This window comes from Colobus angolensis, unplaced genomic scaffold (genome assembly GCF_000951035.1).
Source record: "Colobus angolensis palliatus isolate OR3802 unplaced genomic scaffold, Cang.pa_1.0 Scaffold7, whole genome shotgun sequence".
NCBI lineage: Eukaryota > Metazoa > Chordata > Mammalia > Primates > Cercopithecidae > Colobus > Colobus angolensis.
In genome coordinates, this window is record NW_012120709.1 from 6,393,875 (window position 1) to 6,421,082 (window position 27,208).

General features: G+C 35.2%; 1 protein-coding gene across 2 annotated transcripts in view; it reads left to right on the forward strand.

Moving 5' to 3' along the window:
* CNTN5 (contactin 5) overlaps window positions 1-27,208 on the forward strand; it is a 1,321,567-nt gene that overhangs the window by 1,030,239 nt on the left and 264,120 nt on the right. The window lies entirely within an intron of this gene.

A 27,208-nucleotide genomic window follows, 5' to 3' on the forward strand; every position in this document is an offset into this window, starting at 1 on the left:
TTTTTGGAATACTGGCTTCAATTTAGACCAAAAGATCTATACTTCTTGAAAAGGGTGATCATCTGGGATTGGGATGGGTCATTGTTGGCACTCTTATACACCAATAGACCTATCATAAGGGTCAAGGCTGACACTCGTAACAAAAGACAGGCTAACAAGAGAAAAACATAACACATTTATTTACTCGAAGTTTTGTGTGACACAGGAGCCTTCAGAAATGACCCAAAGACTTAGAGAGAACTCTTTTTATGCTTAGGTTCAATGAAGAATAGAGAGCCATGTAGAAATATGATTGGACAAAAAGGATGTGATCTAATGGTTATAGACTGAGTGGGGAAACCCAGCAAGGCCTATCTGTTCAGATTCTTCTTGGACTTTTTGTGTGGTATTCCTTTCCTCCAGGTGTAGGACGAGTCACCTGTCATATGAGATAATTCGAGGGAGAAGGGAGAAGGTTAATCTTTCTAGGTTTTATAGCTTGCTTTGGGGAAGGGAAGTTATAGTTTCTATGATCTGCCTTGGGGGAGAGAATTCTGGTTTCTGTCATTCTCCGCAGGAGAGAAAGATGAGTGGGAAACAGATAGATGGGAGAAATTCAGAAAGATCCTGCTTCCCAGGTCCTTTCAATCTTCTTCAGGTCAAAGTACTCTGTGCCATATTCTGGGGTATCATGTTCTGAGCCCCAACATCGTGCAACTTGTTTTAAAAGGAATTTCTCATTCTCAGGTTGGGGGTGGGTAGCAAATGACAAATTGTGAGATCGTTGTTGCCTATGATTGAACTGATCAGAAAATGATTGAATATTAGTAGATTGCTGCTCACAGTAATGTGATTTTTTAAAAATTGCACAAACCTAATTAAAGTAGAAGAAAATTGTTGCATAGTAGGAACAAATAATGTACACTGCTAGATTATTTTTTCTGAATGTATTAAAAGTTCACAATGTCATGAAAATATATATGCCTTCTCTGTGCAAAACATTCTATCTGAAATGCATGACTTTGTTTTATGTTTCTGGGTGGCATGTGAGGTTTGTTCTATTTATTTCAGTTCACAATAAGAATGTTCTTCATCAACTGTTCACAAATGTCACATGGTGAGTTTAAAAAATTAGGGTGGAACCTCTTTTCCCAAAGCAAAAGTATTGAGAGAAGTAACAGGATTATGAGTATTCTATTACAACAACATAAGCATATTAAATGTTTTATTTTTCAGATGTTGAAAAATACAGTTCATGAATTTTTCAGCTTTCTTGTTTCTCTTTCTTTCTTTACTGTTAACCCTTGGGGTTAGTGAGAAAGATACATTGACCTGAAACTCAGATCACTAATTTTTTTCTATATGTCACTACTTCTGGTCAAAGTGTTGTTTAGGAAGAAGGCTGAAATGTAAAAATTTTTTTATTTATTCAAGTAAAAGCAAGACTGGGCTACATTTCCTTAGCATTCTGCCTACCTTGATCTATATGTTTTAGGTCAAAAAACCAGCTTTATTTAATGACAAATCCCAGATATATAGTGCATTTTTATTCTTAAAATTGGCAGGCACACTTAAAAAACACCATTTTTACTATTGAACGACTTGTTACCATATATGGCAGTCCTAGGTTTTAAAAAGAAAAATCTAGTTCGCTACAAAAAAAAAATACTTAATATTATTTAAGAGGCTAAGATTTCAACAGAAATAAAAAGAATTCCATAATACAAGAAGACAGTTGAAAAATCATACATTCTAAAATTATGAATAGAAATTTAACAATTTCAAATGTCTATATCTGACATTCTTTAAAAGAAGTATCAGTTACAATGACAACTTATTTTCTTCTGGAAATCTTAGATTGCTTCTTTGTTATAATGCACACCAACCATTTGATTACAGCCCTAAATGTAAATTTAAATGGAAACAGAGGTGTTAGAAAACTGTTAAGACTTAAAAAAGTTTGTGTCATTTTTTAATTTATAATTTACATTGGGTTTGCAGATTCAAATCATGGTTTATTTTGGAATATAAATATGAGTATCATTCATATGATCTACATCAAATATGTGCCCCACTCATCCAACCTACAACAATTGAGACAAAAATGTTGATTGAAGTAACATTGTCCTTCATTACAAATTTTGTTATTTTGGGTTCATTCCAAAGAACTATTGAAACAGCAAATGGCAGTTTCTATATAAGAAATGAATAATAATATTATATTGGGGAAAAGGAATTAACATAATAGAATATTATAAAGGAGACATACAGCCCAGGTACAGCTCTCAGGCCTATAATCCCAGCACTTTGGGAGGCCAAGATGGTAGGATCACTTGGGCCCACGAGTTTCAGACCAAACCTGTGCAACAAGACTCCTGTCTCTGCAAAAAGCAAAGTAAATAAATAGGCATGGTGGTGAATGCCTGTAGTTCCAGCTACTCAAGAGGCTGAGGTGGGAGGATGGGTTGAGCCTGAGTGGTTTAGCTGAGCCATGATCATGCCACTGATTTCCAGCCTGGATGACAGAGAAAAACCCTGTCTCAAAAATAATAGTAAAATAAGATCAAAAAGAAATATTTTTTTAAAAAAACAAGATATATCAATTGCTTTCATAGCATAAAATTATGTCCAGAGCAATGGCATAAAAATGTAATATATGGTTTTAATTGCAGGAAAACGTAATCTAATCATCTGAAAATATGTCAGAAAATCTCGAAGGTAAATTTAATTTAGCGTTACTAAAATTTAACTCTAAATTGTAAATAAAATGATTGAAAGTGATAGAACAACTGAAGGTTATAGTTAATCATTTATCAACAGAGTGCCAAATAACCATTTGGCTCATTTTTTTCTGCCATGTTTTGAGCAAATCTGCCTGGTTTAGTTTTCTCTGTTTTGTTGAGGGCTGAGTATCTTCAAAACACAGTATTTTTTATGTGTATCTGTTTCGCTAAGGAAATTTAGAAATCATTGTTCTAAAGTTGAAAATTTGATAATAACTAGAACATAATATGACTTTTAGAAAAAATATCATTAACAAATTTGTTGCCTGCTTCTGTATTACCAAACATTTCATTCATTTGACCCTAAATGATAGACCTAAAATATACAAGAAAATGGATTACTTCAGAGCTAAGATATATTTACATTTGTTTGTTACTTATATCACAGAATGATCAGTATGTGCTCTCTTCAGATAGTAAATCACATTATTACTAATAATGATGATGACTGCTTATGAGTGCATAGCATTTATAATTTGCAAAGCACGTCAATATTGTTGCTAAAAGTATAAACCAGTGTATAAAAAGAGGACTTACTTGCCATGATTATCCTGCAGATTATGAGGTTTCAACAAGTTACCTAATTTATTATCTTACTAAATTAAAAGACTAAGCTGATTGGGTTGTGAGAATTAAATGAAATTTTGCATGTAAAATACATTGCCTAGTGTATGACATCTACTCAGTACTCAGTGAATGTTATGTAAAATAATAATGATACTGATGAAGATGATGGTGGTGGTGGTGGTGGTAATGTGATAACGATGGTATCTGTATCAGGCCATTTTCATACTCCTATAAAGAACTGCCCAAGACTGGGTAATTTATAAAGGAAAGACATTTAATTGGCTCACAGTTTAGCATGGCTGAGGAGGCCACTGGAAACTTACAATCATGGCGTAAGGCAAAGCAGGAGCAAGGCACCTTCTTCACAAGGAGGCAGCAAGGAAAAGTGCCAAGCAAGGGGGAAGAGTGCCTTATAAAACCATCAGATCGTGTGAGAACTCACTATTATGAGAACAGCATGGGGAATACTACTCCCATGATTCAGTTACCTCTACCTGATCTCTCCCTTGACATGTGGGGATTATAGGGATTATAATTCAAGATGAGATTTGGGTGGGGACACAAAGCCTAACCATATTAACATAATTTGTACCTTTGAATCTTAGAATACTGGCATCCATTTCAGTTATCAGTAGTTTGGAAATGCTTACCATTCTCCTTTCTTTCTCCAGTCATTAAGGAAAAGGATACCTAAGATTTCTTTCCAAGGACTAAAGGAGTCCTTTACATCTTTTGTGTCATAAACTTGTTATTCATCAATCTGTGTCCCCAAATCACCATTCTTTGTTCATCAGAGCCCCAAACCTGTCGTCATCTTTTCCTGGCATTGACTATCTCATCACCTTTACCTATTTCTAGTTCAGTGTCCTTGGAATAGGTTCCTGTCCTAGCAGACCAAACATAGACTTGTTCCATTACCATTTTATAGGCCATGTGCAAATAGATAAATAGACATAGGGAGTTAACGGAAATAGAAATGAAGTATATTAAAGACTTGTTTTTCGTTTGTTTATTTGTTTGTTTGTTTGTTTTACTGTTTTTCTTTAAGGGATCTCCAGGTTTTCCCCCATCACTTTCACTTTTGAAGATCATTGGCACATAGTCACTTAGGTTTCTGTATCAGTCATGTCCATTTTCATACTAAAACTAATAAACTCCAGAAGTACTAGGAAGTAAAATATTCCACAGGGATTTTCTCCTCTAGTAGACTTTCATTCAGAATGTTCTGCTCATCAAACTTATATTGGATTTTCACTCCAGCTCATTATTTCCATTACTTGGCCATTAACTTTTGTTAAAATATAATCATCCAGAAGCACTCCAGCAGTGCACAAATATTAAGTCTTCCTTATTACATGTTCAATTTCCTGTACTTTTTGTAGACAAAGACAATCGTAGCTAAAATGAAGTAGTTTTTGATAAAGACATGTTGATTTTGTTTCCATAAGTGCATATATAAACTATTGTTGAACCTCACAGAATATGTCATATACATTTAAAATTATTCACAATTACTGAAATTTCAACATATTTTAAGCACTAGTTTTTATGTCCAGGCAGTGTAAGGTAACAGTTACGGAGATAATGGACTATAATTCAAATGGGTGCTTAAGAAATCCTCATACAAAAAAATAAATTATCCTTTGGAGGGGCAGTATTATAGAATAATTTTTATTTTATGGGACTGTAATCTAAGCAAAGACTTGTCCAAAATCTGACATAATGGCCCCCTGCTCACTAAAGGAGCTTCCGAAAGGCAAAATTTTCAACTTACTCATTTAACACGCGTAGAAAATTGTACTTGAAATACCCATTATTTGACTTCCAGTGGGAATTCATGTTGTGTTTATTAGGCAACAATGATGAAGCTCACATACTGACTCAGAGACATATGGGAAAATCTGTTCTTAACAAAAGCCCTAAAGGACACTGTTACTGAGAAGAAAGCAAGGTCTTCTTACTTTATCTGTGGAAGAGGAATTCATGGGTATAATTAGGGTCTTGTTTTTGTCCCTTTGTTTCCACCTACATGCTGTGTTCGCTAATGAACAAGCTGTTTTGTTGTTTCCTCTGTGACAATGTCTTTTACATATTAAGAACATAAAACAATACAAACTGTAGGTATCTGGGTTTTCCTCAGTGTCTAAGAAATTGTATAATGAGGGAAAATTAGCATTCATAAATCAAGAATGTATAATTTGAATTTATTTGTGAATTAATATCTATGTTTTCAAAAGAAATAAAATGATTAAATGGCATTATTTACCTAAAGGAAGAAAGGTTTATATCTGAATTTATAAGATTTAGTAACTATAAACTGCTTACAGTATAAGATGCCTTAGTACTCAGGGATGGTTACTTGCTGTTTCCTACCCATGAACTTAAGGGGATGAGGAGCAAATGGCCTTACATTCGTTATGATGAGATTAAGATACTGGCTTCCTGATTTCAGTGAAAGCTAACTGCACAAGACTCTGCCTGATTCACCTTCTTCATCTTTTCCTTAGAATGCTAATTTTTTTATTAGGGAAAATTTTACAATGTAAATCATTAGCATTTTATTATGTTTTATTAGAAAAATATAAAAAGAAAATACAGTCATAGCAGCATTGGAAATTAAGAATATAGATGAACAAATTATTTACTTCCAGGAGGAATCACCACTTCATATAGAAATGAGCTAAATTAAGAAATTATCAATGAGTCATTGAAACCTAGACCTCTGAAACTTTAGTGAAGTCAATTAAGAAACCAGCAGAGGAAAAATTTTACTCACTTCTACTTTATGTAGAAGTATCTACTAAATTCAGAAATTGTGTCTTACTATAGAAGCTGGCTTGAACCTCCCTCCCAACAGAAGCTGCTTTGCGAGGTGTAAGATGCTATGTCCGTATTCCACCCCATCTGAACTGATCCAAAACTTTTTTGAACATTATGAATCCATCAATGGGGTGAGAGAAGGCATAAATATTAGGATTTCAAGTGATTAGTAAGTAAAACATAATGTCAACAGATAATGATACAGAGGAAAAATATTGAAATTCATGAATTCTGGAAATTATGTAATTCCATGTACTACTTCTAGCAAAAGAAAGACTATATACTGTTTCTAATTTTTCAGGAGTAAATTTACCTCTGGATATGCCTAAGGACTAGAGAATGGGAATTGACAAACATCTCACCTCAGTCCAGTAAAGTTTCATTACAGCGTTAGTAGAGCTTGAGCATTTGACTACAGCTGTTTACCTAACTGACCTAAAGATTAATATTTGGGGAAGAGATTCTGGAACACTGAGAGAAAAAAGAGACAAATAAAACTGAAAATATTACCAACTGGCAAAAGTGGCCTGTAGACATAGGAGCGCAAGAGAGTTTAAAGCACAAACACACGTTAAACATGATGGTTAAATTATAGTCATAAATTTGGTAACAAGATGTCAAGCAAATAGAAAAAGAATCATCATCATGCTTAAGTACAATACAAAAAAATTATTTGTGTGTGCGGGTGTGTGTACAGATAAGTTAATAAATATCAGGAGTCGCAAAGCAAAAAGCTAAAAGCATTCTAAATCGTGGTGACAATGCAAGTAAACGTAGTCGTAGTCCAATAGGAAAAATTAAAGATTAAAGTAACGAAAAATAGATATATTGTAGAAGCATTGTAGGTTTGTTGGTTTTTATTGAGATAGGGTCTCACACTGTTACCCAAGCTGGAGTGCAGTGGTGCAAACACAGCTCACTGCAACCTCGACCTTCTAGGCTCAAGCATTACTCCCACCTCAGCTTCCCAAGTAGCTGGGACCACAAGAGCACACTGTCACCACCATGCCTGGCAATTTTTTTTAATTTGCTTTGGTAGAGATGGGGTCTCACTATGTTGCCCAGGCTTGTCTTGAACTCATGGGCTTAAGCACTCCTCCCAGCTTGACCTCCCAAATTGCTAAGATTATACGTGTGAGACACTGTGCCCAGCCCACTGTGGGATTTTTAATTATGTTTTTGATGAATATTTAAGGACAATGAGAAAATGATGGTATATTATCAATGGAAGAAATCACTGAACACGGTACAAATTTCATTTGAAGAGAAAAATGCATGCATGCACACAAATACTTTAAAAATACTGGAAATAAGTGCAGTTAATTGTTCACAGGTTTTCTCTAAGAAGAGGATTATAGATAATTGTAAAAAACATTTTATGCATTTCTGTTTTGCATCACTATAAGGAAATACCTGAGGCATGGTAATTTATAAAGAAAAGAGGTTTAATTGGCTCACAGTTCTACAGGCTGTACAGGAAGTGGGATGCCAGCATCTCCTTCAAGTGAGGACCTCAGGAAACTTACAAGCAAAGTGGAAGGTGAAGCAGAAGCAGGTGCCTCACATGGCTAGAGTGGGAGTAAAAGAGATAGGAAGGCCGATGCAGTGGCTCACGCCAGTAATCCCAGAATTTTGGGAGGCCAAGGCAGGCAGATCACCTGAGGTCAGGAATTCGAGACCAGTCTGACAAACATGGTGAAACGCTGTTTCTACTAAAAATACAAAAAATTAGCTGGGCATAGTGGCACATTCCTGTAATCCCAGCTACTCAGGAGGATGAGGCAGGAGAATTGCTTGAACCCAGGAGGCAGAGGTTGCAGTGAGCTGATATCGCACCATTGTACTCCAGCTTGGGCAATAGGAGCAAAACTCTGTAAAAAAAAAAAAAAAAAAAAAGAGATATGAAGAGGTCCCAGAGTATTTTAAACAACCACATATTTAGTGAACTGAGCAAGAACTCACTGATCACCCAGGGGATGATGCTACGCCATTCACAAGGGATCTGAATCCGTCATCTAATCACTTCCTACCAGGCCCCATCTCCAACACTGGGAATCCAATTTCAACATAGGGTTTGGAGGGGACAAACATATAAACATCCTACCAGACCCCATCTCCAACACTGGGAATCCGATTTCAACATAGGGTTTGGAGGGGACAAACATGTAAACCATACCATCCATATTTCTAAGCTTAGTCTCTTCCAGAGAATTAATAACCCAAAATAATGCAAATTTATTGAATAACGATGTACTCACACTATGCCAAATAGTTGAATGAGAATGGGAAAAGAATTCTCACATTTTCAAATAATTCAATTTTCAGCAGTGTGTTTACATAGTATAACAATGATCACAAATATCTAAATTAATGGCGTCCACTTAAACACAGAAGATCAGAAGATAAACACATCAAGAACCCCCAAAATATCAGTTCCTAATATTTTCCAAATCCAGGGTGATGGTAAACCTAAACACTCCTCTTTAAAGCCCTTCAAATATTTTCTTTTTCTTGACCATACCACCAGTTTTTTTCTAGATTTCACTTTTTTCTTAAATGTTGAATAGAATAAGTCTTAACTCCCAATGGGAGGTAACACTGAGAAACTCAGTTAAATTAAGCTGAAAATGACAACAAAAGAAGTCTGGTTCTGTTGTACTATGAGCACCTCCAGTTTTTGACTTTACGTCTTACGTCTCTAGCTAATTACCAGTTTCAGAATCAGTTCATAGATTCTACTTCTAAGCATGGTTCATTTACCCCAGTTACTATAAATTGCTTCACAAGTTGCTCGGTTGTGCTCTCCACATAAGCACAACGTGAACAAGTCATTAATTGCTCACAGGCTTTTCTTTTCCAAAAGCCCCCCAGACTACAACTTTCAGCTTAATTTGTCCTTAATACAAACAGCATCTAAAATACTTGGGAATTCAAGCATCTAAGTACATGCTCCTGACTGATCCTACTACCTCCCCAAGTGACTCTTCAGTGAATATAAAATAGTGAAGACAGAAGATTCTGAGGATGTTTAGAAAAAAAGCATTGTACAGTGGAGACTTTTAGCATCCTCTGAGAATTACATAGTCACTTCTTTTCAGGTTTTGCATAAATCATGATCTAATTTAACTTTGGTTAATTTATAATGAGAATTAGAGGGATGGTTACAGATTAGAGCATAGTACAATGATAACCTTGACTATAAATGAAAATAATCTGCACATCATTTCCATAAAATATAATGTACACAGATTTCATCATTCACACGCTTACATCTCTGTATTCTAATGACAGTGTGGTTTCTGGAAGAAAAAAAAAAAAAGAGGTAGGTAGGTAAGTAGGGAGATAGATTGATAGATAATAAAATACCTATACATTTTAAGATGATAACTATGTCATTAGTTAATAGCTGGAGTTTTCAAGATACCAATATAATTTTGTTTCTCTCTCTTTCCAGTTGCAAATGCTATCCATACTTCTCCTTTTCCTTGATGGAGAGGGAAACCCTTTCTTTCTCTACCCTCTGAAGGTTCAGTAACTGAGTCTATGAAATAAACTGACAGTAGACAGATTAGTAGGACAGAAAGCATACAAATTGATTGTGTGCACAGGGGCATCACAGAAAGAAAAGTGAGTACCCAGTAACCCGAAGGAGTTTAGAATCTTATATATCATTTTCATAGGAGAGAGGGGTGGTGGGATATATGCAACTTGGAGGGGAGTAAATTAGTTTGGGGACAGAATGAATGGGCCCACAGAGCAGGTGATAACCTGTGAGAAATTCTCTCTGGGTGTGGTGCTAACTTCTGGTCTGTTTTTCTGTGATACATGTCAATCTCCCACAATGATGAATTTCCTGGAGAGGAGATCTAGGATGAACTGAATTTTTTCTGGAGTATCTGGTATCAAAAAAAATAAGAAAAATTCAGAGAAAACCTCTGCTCACAGCTGCTGGTCCCCAGGTGCCTTCAATTTAAAGTAATCAGCACAACAAAACTTCATATTTCGGGATAGCATTCCCAAAACTCCTTCACCCTCATGCCACAGACACATGGTCTATGAACAGTTATATTCAATTCAATTTATTTCCATAAAAAGTAAACTTTCTTCAACATATACTGGATATAAGACACTATGCCAATTCATACCAAGATAAGTAAGAGAATCCCATCCCCCAAGGAGGCACCTGTCTAGTGGAAAATAAAACTAATATAGATACCTATAAAACAGGACAAACTAAGGTAATAATAAAAATACCTAGAACTGACTGAGTACTGGGTATTTTTATATATGTATTACTTTATTGAAGTCCTCAAAATAAGAAAATATTTTAAAGAATATATAATAATCCTGGTTATAAATAATTAAATCATAGAGAGATTGTCTAAGCACACACACACGTAGCAAGTAACAGAGCCAAAATGAGAGTGTTTCAATTCTGTTTGAATCTAAAACCTGTTCTCAGTCTATGTACCATACAAAAAACTTTGAGAGTTAAGAAAGAAGAAAATAAAATCTAGATAAAAGGTAAGCTTCCTGGGGGAACTGCCATTTGAAGTGGTCTTGGAATAGGATTTTAACACAGAGGGACAGAGTATATTTTAGGAAGAAACTTCAGAATTTGCAAAACTAGTTATGAATTCAAGACACTTTTGGGAAAGTAAATACTAATATTTGTCCAGGGTGTAGACTGTGTCGAAATGAAAAATATGCTGAAATAATTGAATAGCTGAAGACAAATTAAGAAGAACTTGAATGCACTGATTGAGTTCATGCTTAACTTAGTAGCCAAAAGGTAGTCTTTGAAAGACTCAATTCATATCTTTTTGAATTAATATATTTAATTTTTTAAATCATATTTGTTTATTTTATAGAAAAATGCACACAAATTACTCTGTCTACCAAAGAGAAAAGAATTAAAGTGATTACTTAAATATAAAATACGTAAATAAATATTATGTAAATGTCCTTGTTTCAACAACGAGCTAGCAAGAAGCTGGAAGGAAACTTCAAAACCTAAGCGCTAACCTTACCCTGGAGGTAAGCCTTGCATTGGAGCTGGCTTTCACCTTAAGGGCAGTCGGTAAACCTACTGACATTGGGCAGTGGATTTTATGAGTTACTAGTCTAGAAGGAAGCAGACAAAGCCTAGAACATATTCCTCATTGCGACTGGACCCACAAAAGCTACTCCTAGAGCATAAGGGTAAGCTTGAAATAAACCAGCCCTCTCAGAGAACCATAAAGAAAATTATCTGTCTTATGTATCAGCACTGATTGGGGACTGAGGTGTGGGAAATCCTCCCCGTAGGTTTTGCAGCTGTAGGCCAAAAGCTCTAATTTATACTTCCTGGATGACCTGAAAACATCAGCCTAAGGATGTAATTAATGTAGTCCCAAACAGAAAATGACCCTAAGCACTTAAGGTGCAACAAAGAATGAAAAGCGACGAAAGCATCAATATGTAGTTAAAGATAAACAAAAGTTGTTACATAAGACAAGGTTATGTTTTATTCCTCCAAGACCAAAAAATAAAAAAAAAAAAATAAAACCTGAACACAATAATATCATGCGGTATTTGGAGTTAAAATATTCTAAGATGCGGCCGGGCGCGGTGGCTCAAGCCTGTAATCCCAGGACTTTGGGAGGCCAAGATGGGTGGATCATGAGGTCAGGAAATCGAGACCATCCTGGCTAACACGGTGAAACCCCGTCTCTACTAAAAAAAACACAAAAAAACTAGCCGGGCAAGGTGGCGGGCACCTGTAGTCCCAGCTACTCGGGAGGCTGAGGCAGGAGAATGGCATAAACCCGGGAGGCGGAGCTTGCAGTGAGCTGAGATCTGGCCACTGCACTTCAGCCCAGGCGACAGAGCAAGACTCCGTCTCAAAAAAAAAAAAAAAAAAAAAAAAAATTCTAAGATGCTTGAATTCTTTGAAAATAAATGAATACATAAATTCAAAATTTGCTATGTTTAAACATGTTTAAATTTTTAGTTCAACCAGTAAAAGCATTGAAATAAGATGCCCTATTTCCAAACTAGTTAAAGAAAGAAATATGATGAAAAGTTAACCAATCAAAAAACAGAGGGATATATATACATATACCAACAAAAAACAGAGGGATATATATACACATATATATGTATGTGTGTGTATATATGTGTGTGTCTGTGTGTGTGTGTATGTATATATATATATGACAATAGAAAGCATAAAATAATTCAGAAAAGCCAAATATACCAGAAATTACTGTGAATACTGAAGTAGAGATAAAAATCTAGCAATTATCTGTAGGAGCTTTGTTTTAAACAAAATAAACAACAAAGTTGAAAGTTAATTGGAAAAATGTTTCATATAATACTAACCACCCCCTCCAAAACTTGTTTGACTGTATCAATACCAGAAAAATAGACTATACAAGAAGGAGTATAAAGATAGCATAAAATCTCCCCACTATCAGAGTGGGGAATCTCAAACATATTCCTTGTATTTCAGAATATAAGGGAAAATTTATAGCTCTACATATTTATGTTACAAAAGAGGGGAGTTGAAAATGAATGAGCTGGGCTTCTATCTTAAGAAATTAGGAAACAAACATATGAAACTGAACTTAAAGGCAATAAAATAATAAATTCAAAATTAAATTACAAACAAATATAAACACAGTTGAAGACTGGTAAAGTCAAATACTTTCAGAGGACCAAGAAAATAAACATATCTGTAGTAATCAAAAAATTGGCAATAGATATAGAAAATATTAAGAGCAAAAATGAAAAATAAGCACAGATGCTGTAAACAGATGCAAAGGAAATAAAAGAACATGATAAATAAATGACAAAAAATTGGATGACTTGATTAAATGGATAAATAAAAAATGATATTTCGAACTGACTCAAGAAGAATTGAAAAATTTAAATAGTTTCATAACTATTAAATTAGTAGTTAAAAACCTTCAAACATACACCAAAAAAGTCAAGGCATAAATGATCAGTAGAAATTTCTACCAAAGAAAATAAGAACAAACGATACCATTTGTACACAGTTATTTCACAGTATAGAAAAGAGAGAAATAACCCTAACAACAAAATTTGCCAAAGACAATATAAGAAGTAAAAACACAAGCCAATCACCCTCATAAACATAGGTGATATTATATAATGATAAAGGGTTCAATTCAACAAGAAGACTTAACTATCCTGAATATATGTGCATCCAATACTAGAGAACCCAAATTTGTAAAGCAACTACTTCTAGGCCTAGAAAAAGACTTAGCCACACAACAATAGTGGGGGAATTCAACATCCTACTTAGAGCATTAGACAGATAATCAAGACAGAAAAATAATTTAAAAATTCTGGACTTAAACTTGATACTGGACCAATTGGACTTAATAGAAATCTGCAGAATACCCACTGACCACACAGTATACATTCTTGTCATCTGCACACAAAACACACTCCCAAAATCAACCACATGCTTGGCCATAAAGCAAGTCTTAATAAATTAAAAAAGAGAAATCATACCAAGAACAGTGGAATAAAAATTGCAATTAATACCAAGAAGATCTCTCAAAATTACTCAATTACATGGAAATTTAACAACTTGCTCCTGAATGATTTTGAGTAAAACAACAAAATTAAGGCAGAAATAAAAAACATTCTTTGAAATAAATGAAAGAAACAACATACCAAAATCTCTACTATGCAAATAAGCACAATCAGAAATGACAAAGATGACATTACCAGCAATCACACAGAAATACATAAAATCCTCAGAGACTATTATGAATACCTTTATATACACACACCAGAATATTACAAAAAATGGATACATTTCTGAAAAGCAGTGTTAAGAGGGAAGTTTACAGCACTAAATGCCTACTTTGAAACATGAGAAAGATCTCTAACAATCTAACATCATACCTAGAGGAACTAGATAAACAAAAACAAACTAAACCCAAAGCTAGCAGAAGAAAAATTATAACTAAAATCAGAGCAGAACTAAATAAAACATTGAGAAACAAAAATTCATACAAAGAATCAATGAAACCAAAAGTTGGTTCTTTAAAAGGATAAGCAAAATTGACAGACTGCTAGCTAAATTAACAAAGAAAATGAAAGGACATCCAAATAAGCACAATAAGAAATGACAAAGGTGATATTACAACCAATCCCACAGAAATACATAAGATCCTCACAGACTGTTATGAACACCTCTATGCACACAAATCAGAATATCTAGATTAAATGCATAAATTTCTGAAAACACACATTCTCCCGAGATTGAATCAGGAAGAAATTAAAAGCCTGAACAGACCAGTATCCAGTTCCAAAATGCAATCAGTAATAAAAACCTACCAACCAAAAAGCACTCGGGACCAGATGAGTTCACTGGCAAATTCTACCAGACATACAAAAAAGAGCGACACCAATTCTACTGAAACGTTTCCAAAATATCAAAGAGGAGGGCCTCCTCCCTAAGTGATTCTGTGAAGCCAGCATCACTCTAATATCAAAACCTGGCAAAGAACAACAAAAAAGAAAGTTACAGGCCAATATCCCTAATTAAAAAAACAAAACATCTCAAAAAAATACTAGCAAACCGAATCTAAAGGCACATCAAAAAGTCAATTCACCCTGATTAGGTAGGTAGGTGTTTCTGGGATGAAAAGTTGGTTCAACATATGCAAATCAACAAATGTGATTCATATGTTTGTTGATCACATGTATGTCTTCTTTAGAGAAGAGACTGTTCATATCTTTTGCCCACTTTTTAATGGAGTTGTTTGTTTTTTTCTTGTAAATTTGTTTAAGCTCCTTGTAGATTCTGGATGTTAGACCTTTATCAGATAGACCGATTGCAAAAATGTTCTCCCATTCTGTACATGCAGCCAACAAACATATGCAAAAAAGCTCAACATCACTGATCATTATAGAAAAGAAAATTAAAACCACAATGAGATACCATCTCGTACCAGTTAGAATGGCTGTTATTAAAAAGTTATAAAGCAACAGATGCTTGTTAGGCTGTGGAGAAATAGAAACACTTTTACACTGTTGGTGAGAATATAAATTAGTTTAACCACTGCGTAAGACAGTGTGGCGATTCCTCAGAGACCTACAACCAAATACACCATTTGACCCAGCAATCCCATTACTGGGTGAATACCCAAAGGAGTACAAGTTATTCTATTATAAAGATACATGCATGTGTATGTTCGTTGCAACACTCTTCACAATAGCAAATACATGGAATCAGTCCAAATGCCCTTCATTGATAGACTGGATATAGAAAACGTGGTACATATATGTCATGAAATACTATGAAACCATAGAAAGGGACAAGATCATGTCCTTTGCAGGGACATGGATGGAGCTGGAAGGCATTATCCTCAGCAAACTAATGCAGGAATAGAAAACTAAACACTGCATGTTCTCACTTATAAGTGGGAGCTGAACATGAGAAAACATGAACACAGGGAAGGGAACAACATACACTGAGTTGGGTTGGGGAGTGGAGAGGAGAGAGAGAATTGGGAAAAATAGCTAATGCATGCTGGGTTTAATACCTAGGTGATGAGTTGATAGGTGCAGCAAACCACCATGGCACAGGTTTACCTATGTAACAAGCCTGCACATCCTGCATATGTATCCCAGAACTTTAAATTACACTTTTAAAATGCATGATTCACCACAAAAACAGAATTAAAAACAAAAACCATATGATCTTCTCAATAGATAGAGAAAAACTTTCAATAAAATCCAACATTTTATGATAAAAGACCTCAAGAAACTAGGCATTGAAAGAATATACCTCAAAATAATAAGAGCCATCTATGACAAACCCACAACCAACATCATACTGAATGGGCAAACAATGGAAGCATTCGCCTTGAGAACTAGAGAAAGACAAGGATGCCCAATATCAGCACTCGTATTCAATGCAGTTCTTCAAGTGCTAGCCAGGTTGGGTACTTATGAATATAAAGATAGAAACAATAGAAACCAATAGAAACTGGGGACTACTATAGGGGACATTGAGTGGGGAGAGGCAGGGATTAAGTGTTGAAAAACTATTAGATACTATGCTCAGCACCTAGGTAATGGAATCATTCATACCTCAAACCTCAGCAACACACGATATATCCAGATGCAGCAGGAGCTATTAGGAAGCCTAATAGAAGGAAGTGCTGCTGAACTGAAATCTGGATCCTCTGTAGCTGCTTCTCTGGGATCCACTGATAAGTCAAATCTAAATCAAGATATAGTTTGGAAAGCAACATGACAATATGTACCAATTGTAAGGAAAAATGATAGCTGAAAAATCATAAAATTTATTACTGGACTGTTTATATGAAATTTTAATTGTTTCCCACTAAAGATGTGAAAACCTTTATTAAAGGAAAATATTTTATATCAAAAAATTGTAAATAGAGTATAATATCTACAAAAGAAGCTACATAAGTAAGTTGAGTTGCATACTGGAAACCAATTTGGTTTAACATGGAAGCACCAACTAATATAATTTAGTACATTAAAAATTCAAATCATGAGGTCCTCTCAAAGCGTTTGATAACATATAACATGTATTCATGATTTTTAAAAATATCTTAGTATCTACAAGGGGAAAAGAAACTTTCCAAACTTCTAAAATTATCTTTAAAATACAAATAATTCAACAAACATAGAATTGAGAAATTGTAGGCTTCTGACTATAGGTCTTAGTCTGCACAGGAAGGCAAAAACAGGTATGAGACTTAGGAAGGAAACCCCAAAATAATCGATAGAAAAAAAACACATTTGAATTGTTTACAGAGCTTAGTTTTCTAAATATAAAACAAAACAAAAACAAATTTGCATTTCTATACGTCAAAACAAAAAGAGTGAGAAAATCATTTACATTAGTATCAAAAAGGTTAGTTCTGAATGGGAAGGCTTGGAATTGGTCACGGAGTGACACATAGCATGCTTCTACTATATAGTAACCTTCTAACTTTCAACTCTATATTTAGTTAAAATATACAGTTGAATTTGTCTATGAATGATACTTTTCCCAAACTGTGCTATCCCCAAGACTCCCATATTTTATCAGATATTTATTTCTTCCCTCTTTCTTTCCTAATTTCAGGGGAACATTTTAAGTACCATGTTGTCAAAGGCTTTTTGAGAGAAACTCCTTATTTAGAGTCTGTACAAAGCAATTACAGAGAAAACAAATGGCTTGAGTTTGGGATTTTCCTATAGCAATTCAGACTCTTTTTGTTCCCCGCATTTCTGTACACACTGGTAGTTCCCTGGACTGAGACCATCAATAATAACTAAATACCCACTACATGCCCAAGTTGTATTAATAGATAACATAGTTTACAGATATTATTTCCTTTAAAGGTATTTTCTGTGGGTGGTGGGCTGTGTGTGTGTATATATGTGTGTATATATATATATATATGTACACATGTATATGTATATATGTATATATGTATATATATGTGTATATATATGTATACACATCTGTATACACGTGTATATGTATATACATCTGTATATGTTATATATACAGATGTATATATACATATATACATATGCACATGTATATACAGATGTATATACATATATAATGTATGGAAAATATGTATACCTATTGAATAATATGCATACATGTATACTTATGTATACATACATGTATATACATCTGTCTATACATGTGTATACATGTATGTATACATAGGTATACGTGTATACATGTGCATATATGTGTACATATGTATAAACATATATGTATACCTATGTATACATGTGTAGTATATATGAGTAGAAATCGAATAAGGGCAGTGTAGTCTCTGTAGCTTGATAATAAAAGTGTAATTTTCTTGAAAAATATGTGGAATGTTTATAGTTCACAGTATTTTGTTTTCTGTACTACTGATTTCTCTGTTGAAAAGGATCATAATATATATATATGTGTAAGTATATATATGATGTTACAAAGAAAAGTTTAAATATATAACATATAATAGATGTTAAAAGCTTATATATATAAAAATTTTAAATTTAATATATATGAAGTATATATGACAACCAGTATTTTATAATAGAAATAGATATAAGCTTTTATTTTAACATCTATTCGAAAATACTGGGTGCCATATATCCTTTAAGATTTACTAAAACATACGCAGACACACAAGAGTGAATTGAAACACTATTTAGGAAATCCTTGGCCTCCCATTCCATGATAGTTACTAATAAGTAAATAAATCTGAAAACGTTACTTGTTTATTAGCAAGATGTATGGCTAGATTCCATTTTTAAAATTGTACTGAATATTTGTTGATACAACAATTATCAAAAATAAAAAATACTAAAGAGAAATGAATATCACTGTTTACTAGCTGTGTGATTTGAACAATAATAATAATCAATAATGTTTATTGCAAGTTACAACAGGACAAGAAAGTCTGAAAGCATTGTACATATTAGCTCGTTTAATCTCACAAAATTGATTTTTGAATCATTCTCATTTTACAGACAAACTGAGCCACGGAAGTATGAAACAATTTGACAGTTACATAGATTGTAAGCAGTGATAACAACATCACATTTAGGAACTCTGTCCCTAGCCTATGCTTTTGAGCACCTAATAAATACTGTCTCTTATATAGTGAATTTGCCTAATTATATTTATGAGGCTCAGTTTTCTCACTTTGAGAAAAATGATTAGTAAGTCAGAAGATTTTCGTGAGACTTTGAGATTTGGCATGTGGTCTTAAGCAACATGCAGTGTATGGGAGATGGTTGGCAAATAGTACCTATTCTTCTTACTGTAAGTACCTTTAAAGACAGAAACGGTGGTCATGTTAACATAGGCCAAGGGGCTATTCTTACCTGCTAGAGGAAAATGGACTTTCATATTTTATCTTTGAAATTTATCTTTAAAAATAGAAGTGAAACCTGATCAATTTGTTATTTTCTTTTTTCCTCCCCCTTCCCTCCCCTTCCCTTCCCCTCCCCTCCTGTCCCCTCCCCTCCCCTCTCATCTCTTTTCCTTTTCTTCACATCAGAAATGTTATTCTCACTGTCTAGGGGCTAGGAAGTCCCAGATCAAGGTACCAGGAGATTCATTGCCTGCTGAGAGCTCACTCTCTGGTTTAGAGACAGTGCCATTTCGCTGTGTCCTTACGTGGTGGAAAGTTCATTTATCTTTGTCTTTAATATCTACTATTGATTTATATTTTCTGCACTGCTAATCCTTAATCACTTTATACCACAGAAATAAAATATTTTGAACTGCTTAAAGTTGTTTTCTCTCTCTAGCTACACACATAATACACACCACTTTACCCCTAATAGCCTAAGAACTGCCCTCTCTCTCTCTCTTTTTTTTTTTTTTTTTTTCTTCCAGCAAGATTCATTGTAAAGAGAGAAAGAACAAGATTTCCACAGTGTGGAAGGGGAACCGAGCAAGTTGCCCTAGAACTGGCCTCTCTTTATCCAGCCTTGCTCTGTACAGCATTCTCTATCCAGCAATCAGAGTTTTACTTTTAGAAAATAACTTGAATCATGTCAGTTTACTTTCTGAACCTTTCCAATGGCTTCCCCATTATTTGGAATAAAATTACAACTCCCTACTGTAACACAGGAGACTCTGTATGAGCTAACTTCTGCCTTTGTCTTTCTTTGTCACATTACCCTACTTCTTCATGCTCCGGAAAGTCCAGCTCCATCATTACGCTCCCTGTTCTGTGCATGCAGTAAATTTCTTCTTGCTATAGGGCAAGGCACTGCTTGTCTCCTCAGCTTGAAGTACTGTTGCCCCAGAATGTTTCCTTATGGTATCCTGAATATCTAGGTCTCAAGTCAAATGTTACCTTCTCAGAGGCCTTCCTGACCCTCTATCTGAAATTGTTACCCCTATCCTTGTTACTTCTTTCACACACCTCACCTGGTGTTCTTCAAATCACTCATCACACTCTGCAGTGTTCTTGTTGGTTTATTTTTTATTTACTCTTTTTTTTTTCCTTTTTGAGATGGAGTCTCGCCCTTTAGCCCAGGCTGGAGTGCAGTGGCACAATCTCGGCTCACTGAAACCTCTGCCTCCTGGGTTCAAACGATTCTCCTGCCTCACCCTCCTGAGTAGCTGAGATTACAGGTGCCCACCACCATGCCCAGCTATTTTTTGTGCTTTTTAGCAGAGAGTGGGTTTCACCATGTTGGTTAGGCTGATCTTGAACTCCTGACCTTGTGATCCACCCAACTGGACCTCCCAAAGTGCTAGGATTACAGTCGTGAGCCGCCACACCCAGCCTATTTACTTGTTTTTTGTTGTTGTTGTTGTTGTTTTTTCTGTCTTGCTAACTAGAATAGAATCAGGGGCCTTGTTTACTTTTTATTCTGTGACCCCAGAGCCTAGAATTATCCTCTGTACACTGTAGAAGCTAAAAAATATGTTTTAAATGAATTTTTGGAGTAACGCATGTACCTGTATCTTCTGTAGTTCTTACCTTATATGTGTCCATGACTCAATCTCCCAGAGGTGTGTGTAGATGGTAATAGCTCAAGCTAAATTATTAAGGATATTATGAGAATTGAAGGAGACAGTATTATATACCACCCTGAATTTCTTTGAAAAAATATCACAAAAATGATATTATTGTGACTACTCTCATATTACTCAGATAAAGATTTGAGGTTTCTTTTTTATATGGTTAAAATAGTATGGAAATTGAATCAGAAGGTTGTAAGAAGAAGTAGGGTCAGTTCCCTTTGTTTATTTAAGAATATTAACTGAGCTGAGTTGGATTTTCAAGAAAGTTTATTTTCTACTAGTTTAAATTCTGATTCTCTGGTCAACTGAATTTTTAGAACTATCACTAAATTAAAAAGAAACAGCAGTGGGGTGTAAGTTTTGTCGTCTTTACTTCCTTTACCCAGTGAAGCATCTGCAAAGCCTCTGTGGGTGGTTTAAATGCTAATATTCAGAAAAGCAGTCTTGGAAGCAAACACCCAGCTGTATTTAAGGCCTGCATTTTCCTGGTGAATGTGTCTCCAGGGGTGTACCTTTCCACTGCCCAGACTTTTAAGCACCATCCATATTAAGCACAAATCAGAACACTTTTCACAAACCACTTAATGCTGTTTAAAACCCACAAGTAAATCATTTTAACTAAACCCTTTGATATAGCTTTGCTCTCCAAACTGTCCCTATCTGGTTTTAAACACTATTATAAGATTGTTTTAAAAATTTAGAGGTGGCACACCACATTAAAGCTGTTATATCTGTATAAATCGTGTGTGCAATAGGACTCTGCTCTTCCCCCATACTGAGATCAATGCTTAAAATTGTATGTGATTGTTCTCTTTGCGTATATGTGTGTGCTGGGAGGCGGAGGTGGGGTGCAGTACGCTTGCACCTGTGCACCTGGTTTTAAAGCGGTGGTTTCCAGCTTCTTTTGTCTTTGAGTTGGTCGAGGCCCTGGTGCTTACAATGACACTGAAAACAAGATATGCTTTTTAACATACAGGCTGTACGTGGCAGTATTTCTGAGTTTCTCAGATCCCTACTCACCCCGGGTTCTCGGAGCAAAAGCTAAGTCCCATCCTCTTGCCTCATTTCATGGGTCATTTTTCTATACATGAGCCTCTTCAGCAGCAATATACAGTATCTGCCTCCTCTCTCAATGACCACCTTTGAGTAGAGTCCCTGATCAGCCATACATGTTCTGCAGCAGTGCAGGGTTTACTCAAATACAACAAGAATGGCCATTTCCTTCTGCTAGTTCAGGCTTCACAGTTATGACCTAGCTGTGGGCAGCCCTGTTTTCTCTGGGGTATTCTCTATACCACAGCTAGTGTTTGTTGATCACTTCTGAAAAGTGCACTTTTTTTGAGACAGAGTCTTGTTCTGTCACCCAGGCTGGAGTGCGGTGGCAAGATCATAGCTCTCTGTAATCTGGAACTCCTGGGCTCAAGCAATCCTCCATCCTCAGCCTCCTGAGTAGCGGGGACTGCAGGTGTGTGCCATCATGCCCAGCTAAGTTTTTATTTTTATTTTTTACAGAGATGAGGTTTTGCTATATTTCTCAAATAGGTCTCAAACTCCTGGCCTCAAGTGGTTCTCCCACTTCAACCTCCAAAAGTTCTGGGATTAGAGGGGTGAGCCATTGTGCCTGCCCAAAGTTGGAAGTTTTCAAATGCACACTCCTATTTAATGGATGACTTCTTGAAAATATATATAATAAAGCAAGCCAGGGCTTTCTAATTCTTTCTACAGTCTGTACAACCTGACTTGAGTTCAGGGCCACAATCGTGACCTCATGACTGCTCAACGTCTTTTGTCAAAGTGGCTCAGTCACAAGAATACACCTGGATTTTGTTAGGATTACAGACACTGAGGCCCCTTTCCCTGTGGGTGGATCCTCATGATCTAGAAGTTGTTTTAGTGCCTAGGTAAGTCTCAAGAGCAGGCAGGAGGAGCAAACACAGCTGTTCGGGATTAACATTTCCCTTCAGGGTGAACTGGAGAAAAGTGTCACTTTCCAGATTTGTACCAATTAACTCAAATTATGCAGGTTATTCATATCTGTGTCAGATCCTTTTGTTTACATGAAACAAGACATATTTAGGGTTTAATAATGGTGGTTAATTACATTATTACATCTGACAATGAGAAAATAAGGAATCTCTTGGGTTAAAAAATAAAAAATAAAAAAGCACCGTGAGAGCCAGGTCTTCACGAGACTGAACTGAGCAGATGCCCTGGATCTGGCAGATGCGGAAATCTTATCAGGCATAGTCTATGGCTCTAACTCTCAGGTGCTCCCACTTGATTGAAACTTTCCTCTTTCTCCACCTCTTCATCTCATTGTGCATCTTCCTCCTCCCAGTGCCCCCAACTAGGTAAGAACTCATGTTCTACTAGGCATCATGCTGAGCACGGGACTTTAATCCAATCCGTCTGCCTGTCTCACTTCAGCCGCATAAATAATCATTTAGCTTAAAGTGACATTTAAAAATCTCAGATATTTTTCTTACTAGCCTTAATTTTTAAAGAGTCAATCTACTTTTAAACCTTTTAAGACTTTAATGTTATCAAATGTTTAAATAATATTTCCCTAATCACTGGAGTAAAGCCCTGATGTGTGTTGTGGAGGGGTGATTTAATTTTCTGGGTTCCGAGTACCTCTTTTATAATTGATATTCTTCAACGTCAGCTTCTCTAAAGAGAGATGGGGTTGGGGGGAGGTTGGAAAGAAAGAAGAAATGAAGGAAGAAAGAAATGAAGGAAGGAAAACAAAGGAGACCAGAAGGAAAAAAGGAAAGAGAGAGACAAGGAAAGAAGGAGGGAGGGAGGGAGGGAAGGAAGAAAGATGGAAATTAAAGGAGAAAAAAACTTCATCATTATTCCATTTATGCTTGTTTGAGGAAAGGCAACATATCTTTTTATGAGAATTTGTTGCTCACCTTGTGTAAGTAGAGACAGTAATGTAAGTCAAGACTTCACATGGAAACTATCATTTATTAAAAATCCTTTTGGCAAATATATTTGAAAATTACTTAAGCAAATATAAAGCACTTTCACTCCAGTGAACTGAGTATTTTAGGATAGTATCCATATTGTAGCATAATTTCTCCACTTTGCTTATTAGATGATGATATTGCACAAACAACTAATAAGCCAAGAGAGTATGAAATATAAAACTAGATTCCAACTTAGGGGATGGGTATATACTATCAATTATTTTTTCTGCAATTACAAAGTATATTCATTTACACTGAGTTTCCAAGAAAAACCTAGACTATATTTTTGAGTAGAAGAAACTAACTAGAAGTCTTATTATAATTGTTCTTTATTTATTAAAAATTACTGTTTTTGAGTGGAAGAAATTAAAGTATGGTTTTGAGTGGAAGAAACTAACTAGAAGTCTTTTTATAATTTTTCTTGATTTATTAAAAATTCACGATGAGTTTGAAACCACCTAGTGCTTATTCATATATAGATTCTGATGTCTAGATGTGTATGACTACAGGTAACACAGTATACCTCATGGGTCATGTCCATGCCATCTATGCAAATACATGGATAATGTGCATGGGTTCATTCTGTACAGTTAGTTACAAATTTGTCTCTCTGTTAAAGATTGATCTTAACTAAAAGGTTCTATTTGAATATCCTAGAGCAAGATGTTGTTTGAAAAATGTGATTGTACTTTTAGCTCACATTTCCCCAATCACTAATTGAGTCTCAAGTTTGGTGTTAGGCAAGATCTACATGTAAGGTTTGTTTCTGATGGTTTCTCAAGCTGGGAGAAAAAAACAGTTACAGAAAATACTTATCTCAGTCAGTTTTTATCTACATGTGTGCCTTTGGTGATTTATTTAAGCATTCCAACAGATGTTATATCTCCATTATTTTTTTAGCAAAGGGTTTTTGTCAATATTTTGTCTCCAGTTATAGTAAATGTTTTAAACATCTGTCAAACTGTTCTACTTCCCACTCAACAGCAAATAAACCATGATATGTGCTGGAGGTCAAGAATACCAGCTATAAGCAGAATTACGATTAATTATTGGTGGACAGGGCTGATATCATGGTCAGGCCACCTGTGCAGCACTATAGTTAGAAGGGTCCTTTGCTTGTTTTAGTATTTTACTGGCACCAAATTGAAATTCCTAGTAATTTCTGAACAAGAAACTCATGTTTTTATTTTTCACTGGGCCCCACAAATTGTGTAGCCAGAACTATTGCTAGAATATTTGCTTGATGTGTAGTCCCAGGCACATTATTTAATCTTTCTAGGCTTCATTTTCCACATTTATGAGAAGGGGAGGATAATGATACCCATTTCATTGGGTTTGCAAGAATTAAAAGAGATCATGCTTTCCATATGTTAAATAGAGCACATGGCTCATGATAAAGGCCCATTATTCCAAGATTCGCTGATCTATACCCGTATTCTTGGATAGTCCTACTTGCAGCTTTTGCCCTTGGCTAGTGTGTAAACATCTACTTCACTTCATCCCCTGAAACCTGATCTCCCTTCTACCTGGGAGCTAGATCACTGTTGCTACCATTCTCCTAGCCATCCAGGTTTGAAATGATAACCCCCTTGACTGCCTAGGCCTCGCTGGCCACCAAAACGTACAAATTATGACTACCTCGTCATTCTCGAACACTCTCATCCTATTGACTTATATTCAGTTTCCAAGTACACCTACACTGAAATGTAGGCTTCATATTCTACCACGGAGATCAGTTTACCTGGCGTGTCACTTTCTACCAACATATTAATCTGCTCTAAAACTTTTTGGCCTGGGGACCAATAATTCCCTATGACTTTCCCAACCACGTGGAGAAAGGAAAACATGAATTTACATCACATGTGTATTTAAATGCAAATCGGAAACGGCACAGTAGATAGAAAAAGCTTTTTTAGCTACTAATGTAAACCCAGTGGGTGGGGAATAACAGAATTTTCAAGCTGCCTCTTTAGCAGAGAAACCCAGTGTTCCCCAAGACTTTTCTCTTCATTTGTTTCTTAAAACTACACCGTGTTCTTTAAGGAAATGATGATCAACAAAATTCTAACTGAAACATAAATTGATGAAATATTTTCCATTAACCGTTGAGATATTATAGAAATTTACTTCTTCCTAAGCGATTGTGGGGCAGAAAATACCTTTATAATCCTAATATATCACAATTCCTTTAGTGCCTAATATTGAGGGAGCCACTCTTATTCAAGCTGGAAGGAATATTGGATATCATTCAGTCTAGTTTCCTCATTTTACAGATAATAAAACCGAGGATGAGAGTGGTAAAATGATTTGCTCAAATTCATAAATTTGCCTCTCCTAATATTCAGCCAAGTGTCTTTTCCAGAATGTCACAGTTCCCTGTATAATAAGAATCAGGTTTATTTTCCATGAGAATAAAAGAGGTTAAAGTTAAAAAAAGAATAAGTTTTCTGGATACAGAGTGTCATTATGTCTGTGTGAAGGAATGTTCATGAAAGTGAAAAAAAACAAAAAACTTGTACAGAATAAAAGAAGTTATTCCTGGCAATTGACTGAAATGGAAAGAAATCATAAAAAACTTGAATGACAGGCAAATGAATAATGTGATGAGATAAATCAAATTTTGACTCTACTGAGATGAAAAGGAAGAATAGAATATAGGGAATGAAAGATGATGTCTGGATTTAACATTCATTTGGGAATCATTTCAAAACCTTGAGATAAAAGGTTCTCTAGAAATAATAAATGTTGTGTTACTTTAATTTTTAGGGACTGAGAGATTCATGCATTGTCACAAGATGTTATTAAAAACAGCTATTCATTTTTCATGGAATGAGACAGAATGCATATTGTGTATTGGAGGCAAAACTATATCCTCTTGTTATTCCCATGTATTTCCTTACAATAGCAGATTAATTGAAATTGTGATTAGATATGAAAGGACAAAATTATACATGGTAAAAGAAATGTAATTGGGGAGCACTTTTTAAAGAAAAAAAATCCTTCATTTGTTTCATTGTCAGAATTACCAAGATGAGCTATGTAATAGGTTAGCTTTATGAGCTAAAAGTCATCATCTACACATGCAAATCATGTTGCATGTATACGTTCTTTCTGGTCCATCTTTATTAGTGTTTAAGTACAGAGAAACTACTGCAGGACTTTAAAGCTTCTGTCCAATTACCCAAGGACATCTCAACATGAATTATAGCTATGCATAAGCAAAAAAAATTATGTGACTTTAAAGCAAATACATCAGACTGTAAAGCAAATACAATATTATTCATCTTTTGTTGTATTCAGAAATAAGGAAGTGGTGATTACCTTCCATTACAAAGGTTTAAATATCTATCATTATTCCTGACTTGCAGTACATAACAAAATACGAATAATATTAAGATTCCCAGGATGTGATATTTTCAATAATAAGAAAGCCCTCTCTTGACTAGGATTTTCATCTTCCCAACAGGTTTTTATGTTGTGTTTAATCTGTCTGTCTGTGTTTTAGATTTACTGTTAAGAAATGTTAGTTCCAACCCTTGTCCTTA